This window comes from Molossus molossus, unplaced genomic scaffold (genome assembly GCF_014108415.1).
Source record: "Molossus molossus isolate mMolMol1 unplaced genomic scaffold, mMolMol1.p scaffold_m16_p_18, whole genome shotgun sequence".
Taxonomy (NCBI): Eukaryota; Metazoa; Chordata; class Mammalia; order Chiroptera; family Molossidae; genus Molossus; species Molossus molossus.
The window spans coordinates 36,826,777-36,848,840 of record NW_023425353.1 but is presented as its reverse complement, the minus strand read 5'-3'; the positions used below and the strand labels follow the sequence as shown (position 1 = coordinate 36,848,840).

Sequence of the window (22,064 nt, the reverse complement as noted above, 5' to 3'; positions counted from 1 at the left end):
TATTTTTTGTGGGTCCCCTGTCTACAGAAATACCAAAAGCAGCTTGTGAGCACCATGCTGGCAGCCCACTCTCATGTGATTCCCCCACAGACCATACTGCACCTGCCAACAGGAGCGATCTTTTGTCAGACTGCCATTTGGGAACCAGGGCCTGACCCTGAGGCCCCAACACAGCCCCATAGTATGAGTCCTGGAGCATCTGTTTGACCTCACCCATGAAGTAGAAGATTAAGATCACTCTGAAGAGAGAAACAGAGGGTCTATGCAGGCTCCAGTCTGGACTCTGGGTGCCCTATCCAAATGGCACTGTAATACCCAACTGTTCCAAAACACCAAAGGGGGACTTAGGAATTTTCTTAAAGGTCCTTTAAAGCATGGGCTCTCTGAGACATGGGCCCAATCTGGGTCCAGGGGTAAGGGTTAGGACTGGGGGTGTTTAAGTAATCTGTCCATGCCTAAGGGACATGGTTTATTAACTCTGTCTAATCTGTCCTAAACGGACCAAGATGTTGCTCACCCTTGGACTATGGTACCCACATATAGCTTCTCTACTCAGAACAGTTTTCTCCTCTGGCCCCAAAACTCATTATTCTATTTACTCAACTAATCCCTATTCATCTGGGAGGTCTTATAAAACACTTTCTCCTAGAAGTCTCTTCTGGGTCAGTGACCCTAATAGATTATGTTTTAAAGATGGATCTAGGATCTTAGAATCTATCTTCTCTTTTTTTCCCAAATCAATTCACCAGACTATTACAAATAAAAGATAACAGAATTCCCTCAGGAGAAAAATGTGAATTCTAAATATGCTTCTTTCTAAAGGTAGGGAGGAATGGAGTTGTTCTGCGTTGAGTTCTCAGAGGAGCCTGCATCCAAGGAGGGAAGGTTGACAATATTCCCCACCCAAGTTATCTTAAGCTTGTTCCTTGTGGTATTATTCAGCTTTCAGTCATTTATTAATTCATTCATCTATCCTAAATTCAATAATTCAACAAACATTCATCACTCCCTACTGTATTCACAGCACTAAACTGGATCCAGGTGGGGAAAGCCAAATAAGATGTGGTTCCTTTAAGATGCTCATAGTGTATTGGACATAACCCACTTAGGAATGTAGTTAATGGTGCTGTGCCAGGGACCCTTGGAGAATCCTGAAAATGTGTCTGGGGGCTTTCCTCACAGTTTTCCATGGTACAGTGAGCGTGTCATTTATGAACACATGCATTCAGACAATTGTTGTCAGGAGAGAACAATGCTTCAAGGGTTAGACATGTCATTGCCCGGGGAACTGAAGGCAGAATGAAGCATGGGTATTCTGCTTTCTTACATTAGATTCCAAGACTGCCTCTGTGCTTGCTACTTAGTGGCATTTCCTATAAGGGAACAAAAGACCAAATGAGAAGCAAAGAATTATCGTAGGAGGTCTTCACTGTCAAGCACCGTGAATGGACAAGACACTTAAGGGAAAGAAATAATGACATCATGTCAACAGGACTTAACCACAGACACACCTCTTAATCTCTCCCCTCCAAAGACAGCTCAACAGTTAAATGAGAGAAACCTCACCCACAGAAGTGCAGAGAAAACAGTGTGTATGATTTCTGAGAGGCTTTGCTGAAACACCTTCTGACTAATGTCCAACTCTGTGGCTGATCTTGGACTGGTAAAGAAGAGGATGATTCTCCTATTTGTTCCAAATTTCCCTAAAAGAATAGTTCTAAAGCACTTGTTCCATGACTGATTTTTCTATCTCTGCCTCCATATGAAATAACCAAAAAGAGTCCTAGGCTGCCTGAGGAGGAACTATTCTGAATTCATAACTTCTTTTGTAATGAGACAAGAGCTATGGGCCTCCTCCCCAGAACAATGTGCACAAGACCATACACACATAATTTTCCATACAATTTCAGTGAGTTCAGAGACCCACTTGAAACTTATCCATGTATCCTAGGGGGTCTGTGCTCTAGGATCTATTAGAAATGTAATTTGTTGCAAAGAGAGGGGGAGGGAGAGAGAGAGAGAGAGAGAGAGGGAGAGAGAGAGAGAGAGAGAGCGCACTTCAGCATTAGCCAAGTTGGTTTATAAGTCTCTAGAAATATTGGAAGGTGATTCTCAGGCCAGAGATTTTGGGGAAAGTTCCAAGGGAGGGGTGAAGTCAGTAACTTTAGAATGGGCACAATGGCAGAATCTAACTCTGTGACCATAATGCTAGTTCTTCTAGTTAGGGTGGCTGGATAAAATACAGGATACTAAGTGAAGTTTGAATTTCAGATTAACAACAAATACATCTTTAGGATCAGTATGTCCCATGAAGTATTTGAGATGTAGTCTTAGTCTGTTTGGGCTGCTCTAACAGAATATCATAGACTAGGTGACTTAAACAACAGAAAACGTTCACAGTTCTGAAGGCTGCAAAATCCAAGATATAGACACTGGTGGATGCAGCATCTGGTGAGGGCCCACTTTTTGGTCCGTAGATGGACATTCTCTCATTGTAACCTCACATGGCAAAAGAGGCAAGGGAGCTTTCCAGGGTCCCTGTAATAAGGACACTAATTCCATTTTCAAAGGCTTCACCCTCATGATCTAATCACCTCCAAAGCCTTTACCTCCTAATACCATCACACTGGTCATTAGGATTTAACATACACTTTTAAAGGGACACCAACATTCAGTCAATTGCTGATATACTAAGAATTATTTATTGTTTATCAGAAATGTAAATGTAACTAGATGTCCTCTATTTTGGTTTGCTAAATCTGGCAACCTGACTCTTGGTCAATTCTTCTTTGGCAGGGTTCTCCATTTTGGTTTGTTATACCTCTATTTTCTGTGTTTCTCTTGACAGTGGCTAGTCTTCTCCCTTATCTCCAGATGTACTTAGTTGATCCAGCATTGACCAGAACCTAATGATGATTGTTACCATGACTCTGTCTCCACAGCACAGCAATACTGAAATTGTGTGTGTCTGTGTATGTGCAAGGGGGGGGTGGTGGTGGTGAGAGCAAGAGAGAGAAGTGATGAATCATTCAGAAAGAACTTTAAGAATTACTATTTTGAGATACACATGACTACTGGAAAATGAAATCAAACAGCCAGTTACTGAAGAAGGAGGTAGTAGTATAACCAGTACACAATTAAGATAGACAAGTGACTTCTTAGAACCAGACAAGAAAAAATCCTTGAGGTTTATAAAGAGTCACTAACTCCTTTCCAATGAGAGTTAACTCTTCTTGAAAATCAGTGGTTTGGGAGAACTGCTAGTTGCTAACACCAATATCCATTCTTTTCTTTTTATTTTAAAACACTGATCTCTGATTTGGGTTAAGGCAAATGATTATATTTTCTTCCCAGTGAATGGAATATCATCATCATAAAATATGAAGAAAATGAATTCTAGGTGAAATCAACTGAATCCAGATCTCTTGAAACTACAGAAAACCTGAAATTGGTATTCCTCCTAGTGTCTCACTTAGATGTGTAACACCTATGTGGTTTAAGGTGAGGCCAGAAAATCTAAAATCAGAAAAATGCTAAGGCAATCCTAAAGGCTTAATCAATCCTCACCCATGGCCACTGCATCATTATTGGATGATTATTGCCTTCTGTTTCTGAATTTTAAAATCAGTACAATTGACTCTTCAAATAGGAGAGTCATTGACATGAAAATGAGAAATGTGTAGTTGGTCCATTCAGCTTTTGACTGCAAGGATATTTCCTAAAGTAATTTAAATCTAATGACTTTTAACACATTTACTTGTCTTGAGACTGAGGCAATGACAGGAGAAGTATATCTGTCATATTATAAAAGCCATAGCAAAAGCAGGGATTCAAGTTTTAACTTGTGCACCTAGAATTTCTAGATCTTCCCTCCCAGCCCCCAATTTGTCTGTTTTACACAGACCTGTACTACATTGAAAATGGCCACATTTGGCAAAATTATTGCAATGTAGTTCTATAATAAAACAGTACAAGTCACATTATACTCAGACTAATGGACTGATCTAGAGACTTCCAAGGATCATTCAAGAGCAGGGAGAAAGGATGTCGCTGAGAAGGTTAATGCTTGTGGAATTCTCTTAGACCTAGTGTTGCAAAGCATGGAGCACTGCTCCTCTTTAGGATATGTTGCTACCTTTCTTGCTTAGTAGCAGATCCAGATTTTATTCATGGCAGCAATGTACCCTGCTAAACAAAACTACACTTCCCAGCTTCCCTTGCACCTAGTAGTGATCACATGACATAATTCAGAGAAGTTGGGGAGAGTTTATGATGGGGAATTGTTCTTTTTAGACAAGGGGTATGGGTTTGTATATCTGTAGCCCATATCTGATTTGCAGATATGTTTTACTTGGCCCATAGAAATTTCTTTGAAACAAAACCCCCAAAAAACGAGATCTTAAAAAATGATCTCCTGTGCCTGGTTTGTGGCTCAGTGGTTGAGCACCAACCCATGCATCAAGAGGTTGCCAATTCAATTCCGGGCCAGGGCACATTCCCAGGTTGTGGGCTCAATCCCCAGTGGGGGACATGTGGGTGGCGGCCAATCAATGTTCTCTCTCATCAATGTTTCTATCTCTTTCTCCCTCTCCTTTCCTTTCTCTCTAAAATCAATTTAAAAAAAAATGTTAAAAAAAACCTGATGAGATGTGATCCATCTTGCATTCTCATATTGCACTAATAGGTTACAAATTTACATCCCTGTGACTATTTTTATAACTGGCAATTTGCACTTCGTAATCCCTTTCACCTTTTCTGACAGGCCGTATTTCCAGATGAAGTGGACCCCATGAACTCTAAAGGCCTTAGATTGCTCATTTGATCTTAGGGGTTAGAATTGTAGTACAAAGCAAACTCAAGGAATATTTATTATATTCTCTTACTAAAAGCAGCATGAGGGGACATGTGATAAGAAGATAAATGCTCCTACCTTTTCTATCAACCAAATAATAATAATGATAATAACCCTCATAATTTATGGTTTTATAATTCATCTACTTGACAAAATATTTCTTGACTATCTTTATTTTCCTTAGATCATTCTCAAGGGTTATGAGTACCATAAATTACACCCATTGAATAAAGTAGTACTTTCTTCATAAACCTTCCTAAACTCAAGTTTCAAAGAACCAGACTCTAGGGGTAAGGCCCAACAATTTTGTTTTTATAAGCCCTCCAAATAATTCTGATGTACTCAAGTTTGAGACCCAATGAGATAATGTTTTGTAAGTAAATGAAGTATGATGAGAGGAAAATTCATAGCAAAGGAAATTTCTACTTAAAATTAGAAAAATTAGATTGTAAAGAAATGGAATATCAACACTGCTTTTTTGCTTGTTAGGATTTGGGGAATATGTACAAGGTGTCAGTTGCTCATATGTGATGTACTATCTAGGTTTGATAATCTTAATAAAATTAGCAAGGGGAAAGGAAGAAATGTGAGCATGGGGAAATATTTTAATCTGAGAGGAATTTAAATATTTATACATGCACACATTAGCAGAGAGAACACAGAACCCGGAAAGGAAAAGAAACATAAAGGAATATTAATGATAGACCCTACTAGTGGGTAGTGACAATTTTCCAGTTCAGAGTGGAATCAGTAGAGATTCCCACAGATGGAGGATCCTGAGAATGAGAGCTTCCATTCACTTAACAAATGAAAATAAGAGTATCCATTCATTTAACAAATGATTATTGAGTGCCTACTCTACACCAGGTATTGTTCTAGGTGCCATTGTTCTTGTCTAATGAAGGATGCGATAGAAATGGTCCTTACCCTCACAGCACTTAGTCTAGTGAGTGCAATGAACCACTGAACAGCCTATTGGAACACAGTGTGATGAAAGCCATCTTAGGGGATGTGTAAGGTGACTGTGGGCGCTCAGAGGGGAGGTGCTGAACCCAGGCTTGGGACATGGAAGTCTTGGTAACGGTCCCTATGAAGTTTAGAGCAGAGACATACTGGAGGAGTAAATTGAAGGAAACTAGTAAAGTACTTCTCTAAAACTCACCTCTAATGGTCTCTCTGAGGTGGGAAGCATTAGTCTCAGTTTGAGGTTTTAATAGAAAATGTGTGTATGAGGACTTGTGACAGAGGAGAGAGATCTTGGACTATGGAAATCAAAATCCTTGGCAGAAGCACAGGACTGAGTCCAGAGCTCTCTCTGAAACCATTTATAACGTTAGGAAACACAGGCAATTGTAACACTGGGGAGAAAGCTCAAGCTAAGAGAAAATGAATCTTTTTTTTATGTTTGAAAACAGAAGAATCGACTCTTCTCCCTAATGGGGACTAGTGGAGGATATCGCTTTAGCTATTCCCAGATCCTCTCAGGAGCAATTACAGCAATAAGAGCTCTTAAGCATAAATAGCTATAAGACTATATGAGGGTCATGTTTTTGGATCACTTGTTAGTAGGAACTTCTGTCAGAGGACTGTTGCTGATATAGCAGGAGATGGCTGATGGAATCCCAGTGGGAGCTCAATACAAAAAAAATAAAATAAAATAAAGGGGATTTATTTTATTTCAATTTTTTGGTTTTTATATATGTATTTATTTACTGGAAAAAATCGATTTGAAAGCAGGTAACACTTATTGAATGCTTACTATGTGCCAGGCTTTCAGTTTGTCCTAAACCTGTCACTTTAGGTGTAACTGACCAATAAATTCACAAGCGGTCATTAATGTCAAGAGACAACAGAAAGAACATGGAATACATATAATTCTTATTAGGTCTAGTACAGCAGACATTTCAGTAAGTTATTTTAAGTCAGGCAAAGACATGGAACCTATAATCAAGGTTGAAAAATGTTGACTATTTAAACAAAAATAATCTTTGGGATTATCATTTTCAGGTCTCTATTGTTTTGTTTTGGTTTTTTTTTTTTATCCTCACCCGAGGACACTTTTTCGTTCTTTGTTCAGATAGAGCAGGAGGGAGAGAGAGAGAGAGAAACATCGATGTGAAAGGAACACATCGAGTGGCTGCCACCCGCACGACCAACCAGGGCCGGGGACAAACTGCAACCGAGGTACATGTCCTTAGCGGGAACCGAACCCGGGTCTCTCCGGACCGCAGGTCGACGCTCTAACCGCTGAGCCAAACCGGCCAGGGCTTCAGGTCTCTATTGAATCCCTTTGCAGAACGGGCAACAGCTGCACATTTGTATATATAAGTCACCCATCTGAGTCAGCAGATTCTCCATCTCTTAGTCCTGAAGGTTTTTCCACATTGATTTAGTTCATCCTCCCAAAGAATCCTAAATACATGGTCATTGTTACAATCAAGTAATTCTAACTAGTCCATCTTTGTGGATATCATAGGAAAGGAAGTCTCTGTAGTTTTCTTTCAGTATCTTAATTTGTGGCAAATAATTCAGCCTGTGAAATATACCCCTTTCCATTCCTGAGCAAATCCTTTATCCCACCAAGATCAAAGAATTTCACTTATTCTTCGAGTGACTTTCTCAACTTGACATGTTAAAATAATCTCTTTTCATTGGTTTCAGAGACCCTTGCAATATGCTCTTCAAAGTGTTTTTGTTGTAGTAATTATTCTCCTTATTTATAATTAATTGGATTTCTTAATTTTCTTCACATAAACTCCTCCCAATTTTGGGGGTAATGCCCTCTTTTTTCTCTAATAATTTATATGGCTCTAGCAGTTCTCTTTTTAGCTACTATCCCTAATACTTGTTCTTTTCATTCCTTGGTATATTTCTATAGAAAGCCAACAACAACGAAAAGGTATATAGGCTTTTCTAGTGGGTTATTGGGTTATTGACTTTTTTAAGTCCATCCTTTCAGTTGTCTCCTAAATGGGGCCTATAGTTACCATATTTCCCTTTTGAAAAATCTAGTGTGTGTGGGATGGGTTTCTTGGTTTTCCCCTCTCCCATGAGGAAGTAGAATTTAATTATGTTATTAATTTTTGCTTAGTGGTTCACCCACAGCAATCTCTTGGGTCCATTTCTGGACCTGTTTAGGATGCAAGTTCTCTCTGTTGCCCTTCCTTGTGGGATTTAGAAAGCCGTTCTCAATTTATTAACATCCAGCCCAAGGCCCCCAGCCCCATCCCGCATCTCTCATCCTGATTGAGCAGTTGGTCATTCTGTGTTTTGATAATTAACGCCTTCCATTCTTATTATGTAGACAAATATTATCAGCTTTTCCAGTTCCATTTAACATTTTCTGTCTCACCATTTCATTTGGGTAACTTCTAATATACATTTTTCTACATGGAGAAGTTTTAACACGAACTGTTTTCACAACTGAAAAGTTTTTTATATGAGAAGCCAATACACTAATCTATTCCGTGATGTTTATTCAACAAATACTTTTTTTTTTTAATTCTTACCCGAGGATATTTTTCTGTTTATCTTCAGATAAAATGGGAGAGAGGAAGAGAGAGAGAAACATCGATGCAAGAGAGACACGTTGACTGGCTGCCTCTTGCGAGACCCCCACCAAGGCTGGGGACGAACTGCAACTGAGGTACGTGCCCTTGACCAGAATCAAACCCGAGACTCATTGGTCTGAGGGCCAACGCTCCAACCACTGGGCCAAATCACCAGCCAGGGCTCAACAAACACTTAATGAAATTTTTTAAAATTGATTTTTAGAGAGAAAGGAAGCGAGAGGGAAAGAGAGATAGAAACATTGATGAGCAAGAACATCGATTGGCAGCCTCCTGCATGCCCCCCACTGGGGATCGGGCCCACAACCTGGGCATGTGCCCTGACTAGGAATCAAACAGTTGACCTCTTGGTGTATGGGTTGATGCTCAACCACTGAGCCACACCTGCTGGGCAACAAATACTTTTTAATGTACCAGTTTTAGACACTGGGGATAAGCAGGGACCAGAATAAAAATTCATTGGCTTCTATTTTAGTGAGGGGTAGGGTGGGCAGACAACAAAGAAATAATTTGTCATATGTTGATAAAGCTAAGGAAAAAACATATAGGATGATAATTTAGAGGAATCCTTCTTTGCCAGTTTTACCAGAGAATTAAGCTCTCATGCCTTAAGTCACTCTTTGTAGACAATGAATGAACTTCTCTCCTACGCAGCTAGAATAATGCCAGTGGTGTACCATCCTTGGGAGATGGGAGAAAACAGTCATGGATTTCATTTTCTGTAGTAGGGCTTATGACTGTCATGGCCTCCTGGTTGAGAAAGTGTGGGTTAGAGAGGAACAATGTTGGAGGGAGTGCTACTTGGGATCATTTGACCTGGGAAGTTTTCTTGACAGTAAATTCTTTGAGCACAGACCTGAATTCAGTGAGGGAGGGAGGGCCCTGCAGATGCAAGGTGGAGGTGGGGGATAGAGGTAGGGCAGAGTATGTCAGACAGAGACAAGAGTGGGCTTGGTGTATCTGAGAGACAGTTCGGAAGGCCAATACGTCTGGAGCTGAGTTATGGAGGGATAGAGAGCTGGGTTGCATAAGATCAGAGAAGTGCTGGTAAGGGTGGCCATGATGTGCTGAGACATCCCAGAGATCATTTCTTTGTCCTTTCTTATAGTGGTGTGTACCCCACTTGTAATATAACACTTATTATTTTGAATTGTGATGGCTTACTTAACTTAAAATGAGCTAAAAAACAGGGCTCATGTAGTGTTTTTATTGAATGAATGAGACCTCATTCCTTACCTTATCAGTGCTTCAAGCTACTTGTGTTGTCTTCTAAAAGTTACCTGCACCAGAGTTGGACCACATGGAATTTCCATCTCTGTTATCTTTTTCTTATATCAATTTGGAACTTCCAAATATTTTATTCAGTAAAAATTTTGCTCACTTACATTTATGTTTTCTATTATATGCATGCCATATGGTGTTTCCTTTCATAAACTAGTCTCTGCTTTGTGGCTAAGCTTGCTAATTGTGATATCTCCATCAAAAAAATCAAGTTGTTGGAATGGGTACATGGAGGCTTTGACTATATTAATAATATTTTATTTCTTAAGTCGAGGCAGTATAAAGGTGCATATAACATTTTTATATGCACATGGTTAAAGTCTGAAATATATTATAAAATATAAAAATAATTTTTTATTTATTATATATTATTTATAGTAAATAGAAAGAATGTAAGAAATAGAAAGATATCTGAAAAATATCTAATGTGTTAGGCTAAATCTGTACACAGTTACCCTAAGTGGAAAAGACAGTACCGGTTATTAAACCACGAATACATACATTTTAAATGTTATCCTGACCCTGGCCAGTTTGGCTCAGCAGTTAGAGCACTGTACTGTGGACTGAAAAGTCTCAGGTTCGATTCTGGTCAAGGGCACGTACCTCGGTTGTACATCGATGTTTCTTGCTCTTTCCCTCCCACTCTATCTGAAGAGAAATGAAAAAAATATCCTTGGGTGAGGATTAAAAATAAATAAATAAAATGTTACCCTGGCTGGATTTATATGACAAATGAAAACAAAAATTTTGGGTAATCTATGGGTCTTTATGAATGAAATCAATTAAGTTTAGGGAAGCTATTTATTGCTAGAGAGATAAAAACATAATTAGCAATTATAAAGCAGTCTATGGGGGTCTTGATCATAATGGAGCAATGGGTGAATTTCTGGAGACTCAGCAGTTTATATTTTAACTCTCTTTTCTTTTCAAATATACCTACCCTTGTTAAGCAATTTCTAGGGTGTAATGGAGTGGGGCTGCTTAAGCTAAGTCATGATCTTGATCAGATACTAACATATCCATTTCCTGAGATAGGATAGCCAGGTTATATATGTGAGGCATGTAGGCTGAGAAACAAAAAATGAATGACACCCTGGATGTTCATTTTCAAATTATTCAAGCAAGAATTTCTTTGTTTCCTGTTGCCTCTTTGTGTAATGATGACACTCACAAAGAGAAATATAAATGCTTTTTGTCCTTACTAGAAATTTTAATTGTTCACCCTGGCCGATGTGGCTTAGTTGGTTGAGTGTCATCCCATGCACAGAAAGGTCACCGGTTCGATTCCCAGTGAGGGCACATGCCCAGGTTGCAAGTTCAGGCCTAGTCAGGGTGCGTATTTGAGGCAACCGATTGATGTTTCTCTCTCTCTCCCTTCCTCTCTTTCTAAAATCAATAAAATCATATTTTAAAATTTTAAATTTCTCGTGCTAATTAAAAATCACTGAAAACCATTCCTATCTTACACAGTAGATAAAGGTACAAGTTTACAAGGTGAGAAAAATTTCTCCCCCATTTAAATGCTGTGAAATATATTTTTAAACAGTGTCAGAGCTGGGGGAAAGCTAGTTTTCAGGCTCACATATCAGGCTTCTATATTTCTGATGTGGCAAATAATGTAACTTTTGAGCAAGATGGCTATTGTTGGCAGAGTGTTCTGAGGGGCCCTCATGAATTCAGTTAAAAACTAGGTCATACTTCACTACAGCAAATATCACTCAATAGAAGAATTCTGAGCAACAATATCTTTCCAAGATCCAGACACTGATCACTTTATTTCACAAAATAACAGATATTGGTAAAACTCCAATAAAGAGGATGAGACTTTCTTCAAATTCTTTGAAATAGTCTCACCTCCTTTATTAAGTTAGCATGGCAAACTAAGCTAATAACACAGCTATTTTACTTGAGATTTTGCCTATAGTATCTAGATGTTCTGTATCACAAGGTACAACTTGGACTCAAATTTAACCAATATTGGCTTCTAATTTTTTTTTAGGAGAGGCTAGAGGAGATCGGGCAGGGAAGAGAGGGCAGCTGGGAATCTGCATTTTAACAAGCACTCCAGGTGATTCTGTTACACACTTTGGGAAATAGAGAACAACTTTACAATGCTCAAATAGGAATTGTCTTATAGTTAAGAGGGGCATCAAACAAGTGAAGATATCACCAGAGAGTTTATCCGTTTGGTATGGTTAACAAAAGGTAATAGGTTCTTTATGAAATATTTACTTAATCAACTGGAATTAAACCTAGTCATGGACCTGGCTTTTCAATTTGTTCTACTGAATAGTCTTTGGAGTGTTTATTACCTATGCATTATTTTGGCCTTTAAAAGAAATCTATTCTCACAAATTATGTGGACCCTTTCCTCTGTTTTCAGAATCTTTGTCATTAGTGATTTGTGTTGCAGAAGTGATTTTCCCTTGTTAAAGAATGAGTCCATTGATCTAGCAGCTTGTGCAGATGTTCTCAAGCATGGCTGTCTACAAATCACCTTTAGTTGCCCAAGCCCCTCTCATCACCCCAGTTGGAACCTCCAGGCACAGGACCCCCCCAAATATCTTTCCTTAAAAGCTTTACTGTGCAATGAGGCTGGAGAACCACTGGTTTAATGACAGCAAAAGAAACTTCGAGACTTTCAAACATATTTTTCATGATTAGACATTTCTTTACTCCTGTAATAGTTGTGGTGCCACGTTCAGTGTGTTCCCTGAAGCTCTGAATTTTGTGCTAAGCCACCTCTGGTAGGGATGTGATGAACAATGGCTAAGTGGGCTTCACTTCTGAGGCTGGTGAGGCAGAGAGGCCCAAGACACACTGAAAGGGTTAAGTTTTCTCTAAGGTAGTTTGATAAATAGTTTTATAAATAGTAAGAAAAAATTGCTAGAAGCAGTGTCATGAATCCTGTCTGAAGAGCTGGGGGAAGGTTTTAGAGGATGTAGTGCTTAGACTTTTGAATCACGTTGGCACACTGCTGGGAGTAGTAAGAGCTTGACTATGCTGAACAATAAAGTTTCTAGCTGGCCAGTCTGAAAATACTTAGTTTAGGTCAAGTTTGAGAGATGGCAGAGACTCTGGGCTTCCTGACTTCCAAACTCTGGAATTGCTAACAGGAAGATATCTGGACAATTTTTAAGATCCCTAAGATAGCCTGGTGAGTGTGGCTCAGTGGATTGAAGGCCAGTCCCATGGACTCAGAGGTTCTGGTTTGATTCCAGGTCAGGGAACATGCTGGGATTGTGGGTTTGGTACCCAGTAGGGGGCATGCAGGAGTCAGCCAACTGATGTTTCTCTCTCACATTGATATTTCTATCTCTCTTTTTCTCTCTAAAAAAATCGATAAAAACATATTTTTAAAAATCCCTAAGACAGGTTATTTTACAACTTCTCCGGCTTATGCTTGAATTGTCCAAGATGCTGAGACTGTTATCTTTTTGCTTGTTTCCTGTATGCATCTTCCTGAGTACGCCTGTGTAGTTCTACAGCAGATTGTAAGTTTCCAGAAACCACTTATGTCGCTTCTATCCGGCCACGAGCATATATAGCACAGCGGCACTCAGATGCACGTGCTCCATGCTTTAGGATGACCTAGTGTTCTCTAGAAGGAGCATGCAGCTCCCACTTGTTTCCACACTCCAGCCACCAAATTGGTACAGATTTCTGTCCGGTAGACTAAGGGTCGGTGGTATGAAAATTAAATGCCCAAACTCTGAGCGTTACCAGGACATCCCTTGTTTAATCAGTCACTGGAATGCATTCCATCACTGAAGGAAAATAAAAAGTCTCGAAAAACTTTTATGTAACAGGGAGCAAGAGTTATAACCGTCATTTTCTGACAGGTGCCCTTAAAATCTTGCAGCTCAAAGGATGGTCCTCTGACCAGGAGCATCATCATCATCATCATCTGGAGCTGTTAGAAAGGAATTATCTCTGATCCCCATCCCAGACTTACTGGATAAGAATCCTCCTTTGAACAAGATACCTAGGTAATTTCTATTCACATTTAGAATTTGACATATTAATTAATCTAGTGATTGATCCATCCAGCGCCCCTCAGCCCCTGAAAAAAGAGACTCAGCCCTTTGTGCCTGCCTCGCACCCGCTCCACTGGGTAGCAACCCAACCTCCAGGGACATCGGAGAGGGTGCTGCCGAGGGCAATTTGGTGATTGGCTGCACTGACCATGTGACCGGTGCTGGGCCTCCCGCGCTATCGGATTGGCTCTTGCAGACGCTGACGGACAGGACCCAGTCGGAGGAACGCGCGCGGGGGCGTGAAGGCGCGAGAACGCGAGTGCGCGTGCGCGTGCGGCGGGGCTTTCTCCCGAGCCGTCGGAGGGAGCTGGAGCACTTCTCCCGAGGTAAGCGCCACCGCGGGGCGGCTCCCAGGCTCTCCGCAGCCGGGTGCTGGCGAGTGGGGTGGGTAGGGCAGGGCTGGTGGGGGGCGATCTGGGGTCCGCCCGCCCGGGGGCCCCCGCTTTGGGGAGGATGCAGACCCGGGCTCAGCAGCCCCCCTCGGTGCCTCGATTTCCCTTTTCCTACCCTCTAACGCATCTCCCTGTCCTCCTCACCGCGGAGACGGGTCCGCGCGTGGGGAGCTGCCCACCTCGCAATCTCTCCGCCTTTGTTTCCCGCCGGGAGGGATGCTGGTATCGGCCCCCTCCCCAGGTACAGGGCGAGGGTGGTGGGGCCGGGGCGGCACGGGCGCCGGACCTGGGCTGGGGCCCGGAGAAGATGGCTTGAATGCGGTGGGACCTGCCACGTGAGAGCGGAAAAAAAAAATGTAGTGTCACTTTGGCCAAGCCGCGGGACCGAACTAATCCGGCGGCGGCGAGCGAAGCCGAGTCCCCAGCGCAGCTGTGCGGGCGAACTGGGGCAGGACCGCCGGCCCGGCCCGGGTGCTGCCCCGTGAAAGGCTGCTCTGGACCACGCGAGCGCTCGCCCAGAGTTGCACCGAGATCGAGCGCTTTAAGCCTGCGGACGGAATCTAGATATTCGTTGAGAGACGAAAAAATAAAATTATTATTATTTTCTAAAGCAGTTGGGTACCGGCAGAGTAGGTCTAATTGAGAGGCTACAGAAAGGAATTACAGTTACAGTGAAACTGATGACTGGTCAGTTGTGTAGAGGGAAATGCCTGCAGTGAACTGCAGACCAGACCATCACATGGAGATTCTTCTTCAGGAAGACAGGGGTTTGGCGGGGAAGGGGATGGTAATCTCTACAAACTGAGGTTTTTGGGGGCTGCCAAGCGAGTAATTATTTTCAGTGTTACTGGGCTGTAGGGAGAAGAAGGGAAGAACAGTGTCTAAATTACACTATTCAGACCTCCTCCTTAGTTCTCTAAAAAGTGCGTGTTTAAAGAAAATCACTTGGGTGCCAAAAGTGGTGTAGGTGTTGTGGGGTGAGGATATCTTTTTAAAGTAATACTTTTTTTAGAAAAAAAAAAGGGAGAGTGTGTGCAAGGCATCCCCTGCCTCACTCTCCTCTTTTCCCCCAGACCTGCAATAGCAGGGGCATACCAGTCTGGTGCATATTATAATGAAATATAAAAAGTTCATTCCAGCCCTGACCGGTTTAGCTCAGCAGTTAGAGCATTGGCCTGTGGTCCCCTTCAGTTCCCACTAAGGGCATGTACCTCTGTTGCAGTTTGTCCCCGGCTCTGGTAGGGTCGTGCGGGTGGCAGCCACTCGATGCAGTCCCTTTCACATCGTGGTCCCTTTCACATCTATGTTTCTCTCTCTCTCTCTCTCTCTCTCTCTCTCTCCCCCCCTCTCTCCCCCTCCCTCCCTCCCTCCCTCCCACCCACCCTATCTGAACAAAAAATGTAAAAATGTCCTCGGATGAGCATGAAAAAAAAGTTCATTCCATTTTCCACTGGTTAACTAATTGGTCAATTTATTTGATGTACTGAGTGGTCTACTTGGTAAGAAATGGTTCAACTAACTGTCTAAGATTTTACTGTGTTCTGGAGTTTCACTGTAATGCACTTAGAACTTATTCTGGTATGAGAAAGACAAGAATCTTTTTACTTCATTTCTCCAAGACATCCCAATACTGCTTCGGAGCCTTTTTACTACTCTTACCTTCCCTATACAAAGTTTTGGTTTATTTTAGGAAACAATCTGGTTTTTCATACATCTAAGACACACCTCATGCCTGTGAAAAGTCTACACCTGCTGAGAAATGAATTTACTTTGCAAGTTAAAACAGATTGAAGAGGGAACACTTAAATTTGTTATGGGGAGTCAGAACTAACGTTTATCAGCTGCAACAAATCAACTTTGGGTGGTTTTCTGAGGCAATATGAAAGAAAGAGAAGTTGCTGCACAGCCTGTTGGAAATATAACAAATGACCCTAGTGAAGTGAAGTATATATTGTCATCTGATAGATTGGAGTATAAAGCAAATTAGTGGGAATAATTAAAAAATGTGTTGGTGATTTGTTTTTGTTTTTTTAAGCTGGTATGCATTGAGGGAGGAAGGGATTCTGAATATTGGTAGGTGAACTAGTTTGAAGGTATGCTTCCATGTTATTCTCAAATGTCATTTTTGTGAATATAAACTACACAAAGGGCAAGTAGTGTTTATGTTTAGCCTGTGGAAGGGAGGCAGGGGTTCTGAAAAGATTGAGAAACACTTATTAGGTTACACGAGGGAAAACAGGAAGATTGGCAGGCTTAGTTCATTTTGAAAGAAGCAACGCACCTCAGTGACCTACAGGACAAGGTTTTATTCTCTGATTCAATAAAAGCCCACTAGTGTTGCTTTCAAAGCAACAACAAAATCATTTCCTTCCCATCCTTTCTGTCCCCTGGGTCAGGCATGGGGAGGATGGAGAGTGAATAAGGGAGATTAGAGCCCGACCTGCATGCCTAAGCAGTAGTGTCCTTTGAGCAGGATCTGTGTCACATTGTGTGAATATAAGAGCCTTCACGCTGAGAAGAGTCTGAGCACCTTCCCTGGGACACATGCTGTAAGATAGAGCTGAATAGCACTGCCACAGGTGGGGGCATGGGTGAGATCATCTGATAGAGAAGCACTGGGGGCAAAGGAGAGGCAGGAAATGTTTAATTCAGTGAGGCTCTGCTGCTTGCCTTTGGAGCCTTGAGGAGGCATTTCCAGGCAGAGCTGCCTCATTTATTGGCTAGCCTGGCTGGGCTTTACATGACTTCCAGAAGACCTGTGTTTCACGATGAGTCTTCTGTGGAGGTTCCATGCTCAGGTTATAAGTGTCAGTTGTGTTTGTAATGGGCTGTAGAGAAGAAAGGCTCACAAAGACATCTAGGCTGCCGTTCTTTCAGGTCCTTGGCTCATGTCACCCCTTCCAGAAAACAAGTTCTGCTGTCCTTACCAGTAGATGGCACTGCTGCCTCTGGGAATTCCTGGAGAAGATGAACTATGAAGCTGGCAAACCAACAGTGTGTAGCTTCTAGTCTAGATTTTGAAAGGCTGTGTCAGCTCTTAGTCAGAGAATCTTAAAAAAATAAAAAGTTCTGAAAGCCAGAACTATTTATGTAAGGTAGGAATAATGTGTTGTGGGGAACTGAGGAATGGGTGTGATGACTTTGCTGGTTGTGTGTGTGTGTCCTAGGGGAGAAGGCAGAGGGTAAACTGACAAGCATCATAGCACAGGTTTTGAAAGCATGTGGCAGACATCTTGTAGGTTAATTGAATGAGGTTGAAATCATGATTAGACCAGAATTCCCAACAATTTCATAGTTACTAATTCTTTGCATGTAAAACTAGTCTACACACATGGACTGTAGAAATATACATGACTTTTAAGCCTGATCAATATCTGATCATTACCTGCTCTGAAGATAGTGGTGAGGGTATTAGTAAAAACAATGCTGGTTACTATGCTTCGTGGCTATCCACAGAAGGTAGGCCAAAGTTATTCTGAATCAGTTTCTTCTTAAAATACTTGTTAGAAATTTTTAAGTTTTAGATTTTCTTAGTTAATGTTGTCCTTTCAAGATTGTAGTAACAATCCAAATCTTAAACTTCTGTTTTACTGACCTTATTAGCCAGAGTTCATGCATCCATTCCCCTCTTTGAAAAAGTTATTCTTTATTCTATGCAATTGATTGCCCTTTGAAATGGATTTTGTAGCCATGATATTTGAGGGAGGTGGGTGCTGTTGCCAGTGACGTTGCAGTGTCTATGAGAGCCTCAGCTTTGACCCTGTCTAAGGGATATGGCGTTGCTGCTGAGTGTCATCATCCCAGTCACCTGCGTCCTTGTGCAGATCTTCTCCCATAGCTCAGCTTATTTGAGGTTTATTTCTGTCTCTTCAAGTGAACTGATGAGCTGGTTTGTACTACCAATGCCTAATCCTAAAATGCAGCAGGTGCTAGATGGCAGTAGTCACAACAGTCTATTAGCATTGCCTCATTCTGTGACCTCAAATCAATCGTCTTGCCTTTCTGAACCTCAGTTTTTCTCACCTGCACGCTGGGATTGGTGGGTGGGACACGTCTCTTAAAATTTCTTCCAGGTCTAAAATTCTGGCTAGGTGATTCTCGTGAGGTTTCTGAAGCCTCTGAAAAATTCTTACCTAGAAGGTATTTTTATACTGTGAGCCTAGGACAAAAAGAGATCTTGCTAATATTTCTTCTCAGAGAAATGTGCGTTGTCTTAGAATCCTAATAATTCAGAATTGGAAGAAATCCTAGAGATGATTTAACCCAACCTTCGCATTTTATAGACAGGGACTTGCAACTCAGAGCTGAGTGACTTGACCAAGCTAACAGAGCTAGTCAGTGGTAGAGAACTAATTAGAGAATTAGGACCAGGCAAGGACCCGTTCAGTCTTCCCTTCTCCAATGCTGCCTTTCTTCACCTGCCATCAGTGCACAGAATATGCTGTGTGTACAAGGCTGAAGCCAAGAAAATTCTGTGGAATTATTTAATGTAGGATTTTAAAGCCACAACACATAGTATTGAGTTTGGGTAGAAATTCAAGGTCAGTCTTCTTTGTGCAGCTCATTCTTTTCTTCACTGACTGATCCTGAGCAGGATCCTTTACTATGCGTCTTTGGGTTTTCAAACCTTTCCTGCATAAAATTTACTGTAAGAAAAAACTATCGCCCTGGCCGGTTTGGCTCAGCAGTTAGAGCGTTGGCCTGCAGTCCAGAGAGACCCGGGTTTGGTTCCCGCTAAGGGTACATGCGTTGGTTGCAGTTTGTCCCCAGCCCTGGTTGGTCATGCAGGTGACAGCCACTCGATGTGTTCCTTTCACGTCGATTTCTCTCTCTCTCTCTCTCTCTCTCTCTCTCTCTCTCTCTCTCCCTCCCTCCCTCCTTCCCTCCCTCCCCCTCTCCCTCTTCCTCTCCCTCTCCCTCCCTCCCCCTCTATCTGAACAAAAAATGGAAAAAAATGTCCTTGGGTTAGGGTAAAAAAAAAAATTTAAGAGAAAAAACTTTCATCGTCCTAGAAAAGTCATTCCCCAATCATATGTTCTTAAATTGGGTCCATGGACCCTCTGAGGGCTGTGTGGATAGAAGAGTATTTCCGTATAATTGGCTTCCTTTGTAATCATATATATTTTTTCTATACATTTAATACATTATTCTAAGGAGGACCCTAGGCTTCCACAGGTTGCCAAAGGGGCCTGTGGCACAAAAATGAGGTGAAAATTCTACAGTATATTCTGGAAGATTGCCAGGATGGGAGAATTTTTTTTTTTATTAATTAATTTTTGTTACAGATGTTTCTCCTTTTCCCCCCACTGATTCTCCCCACCCTTCCCTCCCTGCCCTGTCCCCAACTTTGTTGTCCATGTCCATTGTTCATGCACACATGCATATAAGTTCTGTGGTTTATCTCTCCCCCACCACCCCCCTCTTCTGGGGATTGTCAGTCTGTACCCCACTTCCACGTCTCTGGGACTACCCCATTCCTCAGACTGTTATGTTCATTATATTCCACAAATAAGTGAGATCATATGATACTTGTCTTTCTCTGTTTGGTTTGTTTCGCTTAGGATGATACTTTCCAGGTCCCTCCTTAGTCTTAAAGGATAAGAGATCTTTCTTTCTTACAGCTGCATAGTACTCCATTGTGTATATGTACCACAGCTTTTTTATCCATTTGTCTACTGATGGACACTTGGGCTGTTTCCAGATTTTAGCTATTGTAAATAGTGCTGCTACAAACATGGGGGTACATATATTCTTCCTGATTGGTGTTTCAGGCTTCTTAGGGTATATTCCTAGAAGTGGGATCACTGGGTCAAATGGCAGTTCAATTTTTAATTTTTTGAGGTAACACCATATTGTTTTCCATAGTGGCTGCACCAATCTGCATTCCCACCAGCAGTGTACTAGAGTCCCCTTTTCTCCACACCCTCGCCAACACTTGTTGTTTGATGATTTGTTGATGGCGGCCATTCTGACAGGTGTGAGGTGATACCTCATTGTTGTTTTAATTTGCATCTCTCTGATGATTAGTGATGTTGAGTATTTCTTCATATGTCTCTTAGCCATTTGTATGTCCTATTTGGAGAGGTGTCTATTTAGTTCCTCTGCAGATGGAAGAATTTTTGAGGTGCTAACGAAATTATGATGGAAGAGGGTTTGGGGATGGACTACAGAAGTAACCTATCGGCTTCTTAGAACATTTTATCCCTTTTTAAATTGCTTACTAAATTAAGATATTAATAATAGCATTTTACCCATCTTAAATTGATAATGGATACGCAAGTATTGATTTTCATTTATCATTTTTTACTCAGTAAGTACTTCCTCCTAATTTCCCCAAACACTCTCCAGTTCACGTTGCTTTATTAGAGGTGACATGCATGCCGAGAGCCTCCCTTCCTCCCAGTCTGGTTAATTTCCGGATCAGTCACTGCCTTTCTGACTTAGGACTCCTGTCTCTCACTTCTGGGGCCCCAGCATTTTACTTTCTAGGACTCACCATGATTTCAGAGATGCAAAATAATTTACATGCCAGGGATAAAAAAAATCATGAGGTTTGTTTGGCCGGTGTTGCTCAGTGGTTAAGCATCCACTCATACAGCAAGAGGCCGCCGGTTCGATTCCTGGTCAGAACACATGCCCAGGTTGTGGGCCAAATCCCCAGTGGAGGAGATGCAGGAAGCAGCCAATTGATGTTCTCTCTCATTGATGTTTCTCTCTCTCTCTCTCTCTCTCGCCCTCCCTCCCTCCCTCCCTCCCTCCCTCCCTCCCTCCCTCCCCCTTCCTCGCTCTCTAAAATCAATAAAGGAAAAAAAATAAAAATCTTGAGGTTTCTTTATTTATCCTAAGGGTTTACCACAGGAACCACTGCTCCTCCTTGGCTAATTATTTTATTTTTTTTCCTGTTTGAACCCCAGGTTCTCTCTTTTTCAAATTGTTCCCAAATAGGAGTGACTCAGAATTTGTATGTATTGAAAATAAAAAATCTTTTTTTTTTTTTTCCTAGAAGATATACAGAAGTGAATTTGTGTTCAAGTCACAATTTGGACAAGTGAGGCATAACTTTGGTGATCACTTCATTGTGAAGATCATCTGCTTGAAAATCTCTTGTCTGTCCTATGACACCTTGCTGACATTTGGTACCATGGTGACCCATGCTGGGGAATGCTACCTTCTGGTACCTTTTTGAGTATGGGCTAGAGTAGTATTTGCTCTTGATTTAGAAGAAGAAGAAACATTTTTCTTTCTTCTTCAGAGGTTGTTGTCAATTGAGTTTATGTAATAATAGAAAAAAGTCAAATTTATGAATCTTGGTGCCAGTACACTGAGTTATTGTGAGATTTGGGAGGCATCATTGACTTCTCTGAGTTTGCTTCCTTCTCAGGAAAGTATAAGGAGAGAGCAGTGACAACTGAAATGCTTTCTAGTTCTACGTCCTGTGACTCTGTGAAATTCTCCTTGGTACCCAGACTAAACATGTCCTAAACATGCTGCCTAGTTGAGAATTCATTTATAATCGTAGTCGGTGCCAGGATGATTCTTTTTTACATCTGCAAACCACTCTGTGGTTTACAAAAATATTTCCTAATTCTTCATCTCTTTTCTACTTGAAGTGTGATCATTGAGCAGCATTGGTATCTTCTGGGAGCTTGTTAGAAATGCAGAGTCTCGGGCCTCGACCAGGACCTACTGAATTGGGATCTGCATTTTGTCAAGATGCCCAGGCACTCAGCATGCACATGAAAGTGTGAAGAGTGCTGTGTCTCACCTCAGAGTCTCCCCTGACCCCCCGGGTCAGTAAGGGAAGCAAGATACTTTTCAGATAAGGAAATCAGGAAACAGACTCAGTTGTTAAGTAACTAACCAGGGTTACTGTGCTAGTGTGTCACCCAGAACTCTGTACTTTAAACCTAATGTCCCTTCTTGGGGTTGGGCT

General features: G+C 41.5%; 1 protein-coding gene across 2 annotated transcripts in view; it reads left to right on the top strand.

Moving 5' to 3' along the window:
• Positions 1-14,017: 14,017 nt before the first annotated feature.
• Positions 14,018-22,064, top strand: part of TMEM108 (transmembrane protein 108) — a 288,400-nt gene continuing 280,353 nt past the window's right edge. For both annotated transcript variants that reach the window (XM_036266812.1, XM_036266811.1), the window contains exon 1: positions 14,018-14,065. The gene's annotated coding sequence lies outside the window, so the exon portion shown is untranslated. The remainder of the gene's footprint in view (positions 14,066-22,064) is intronic.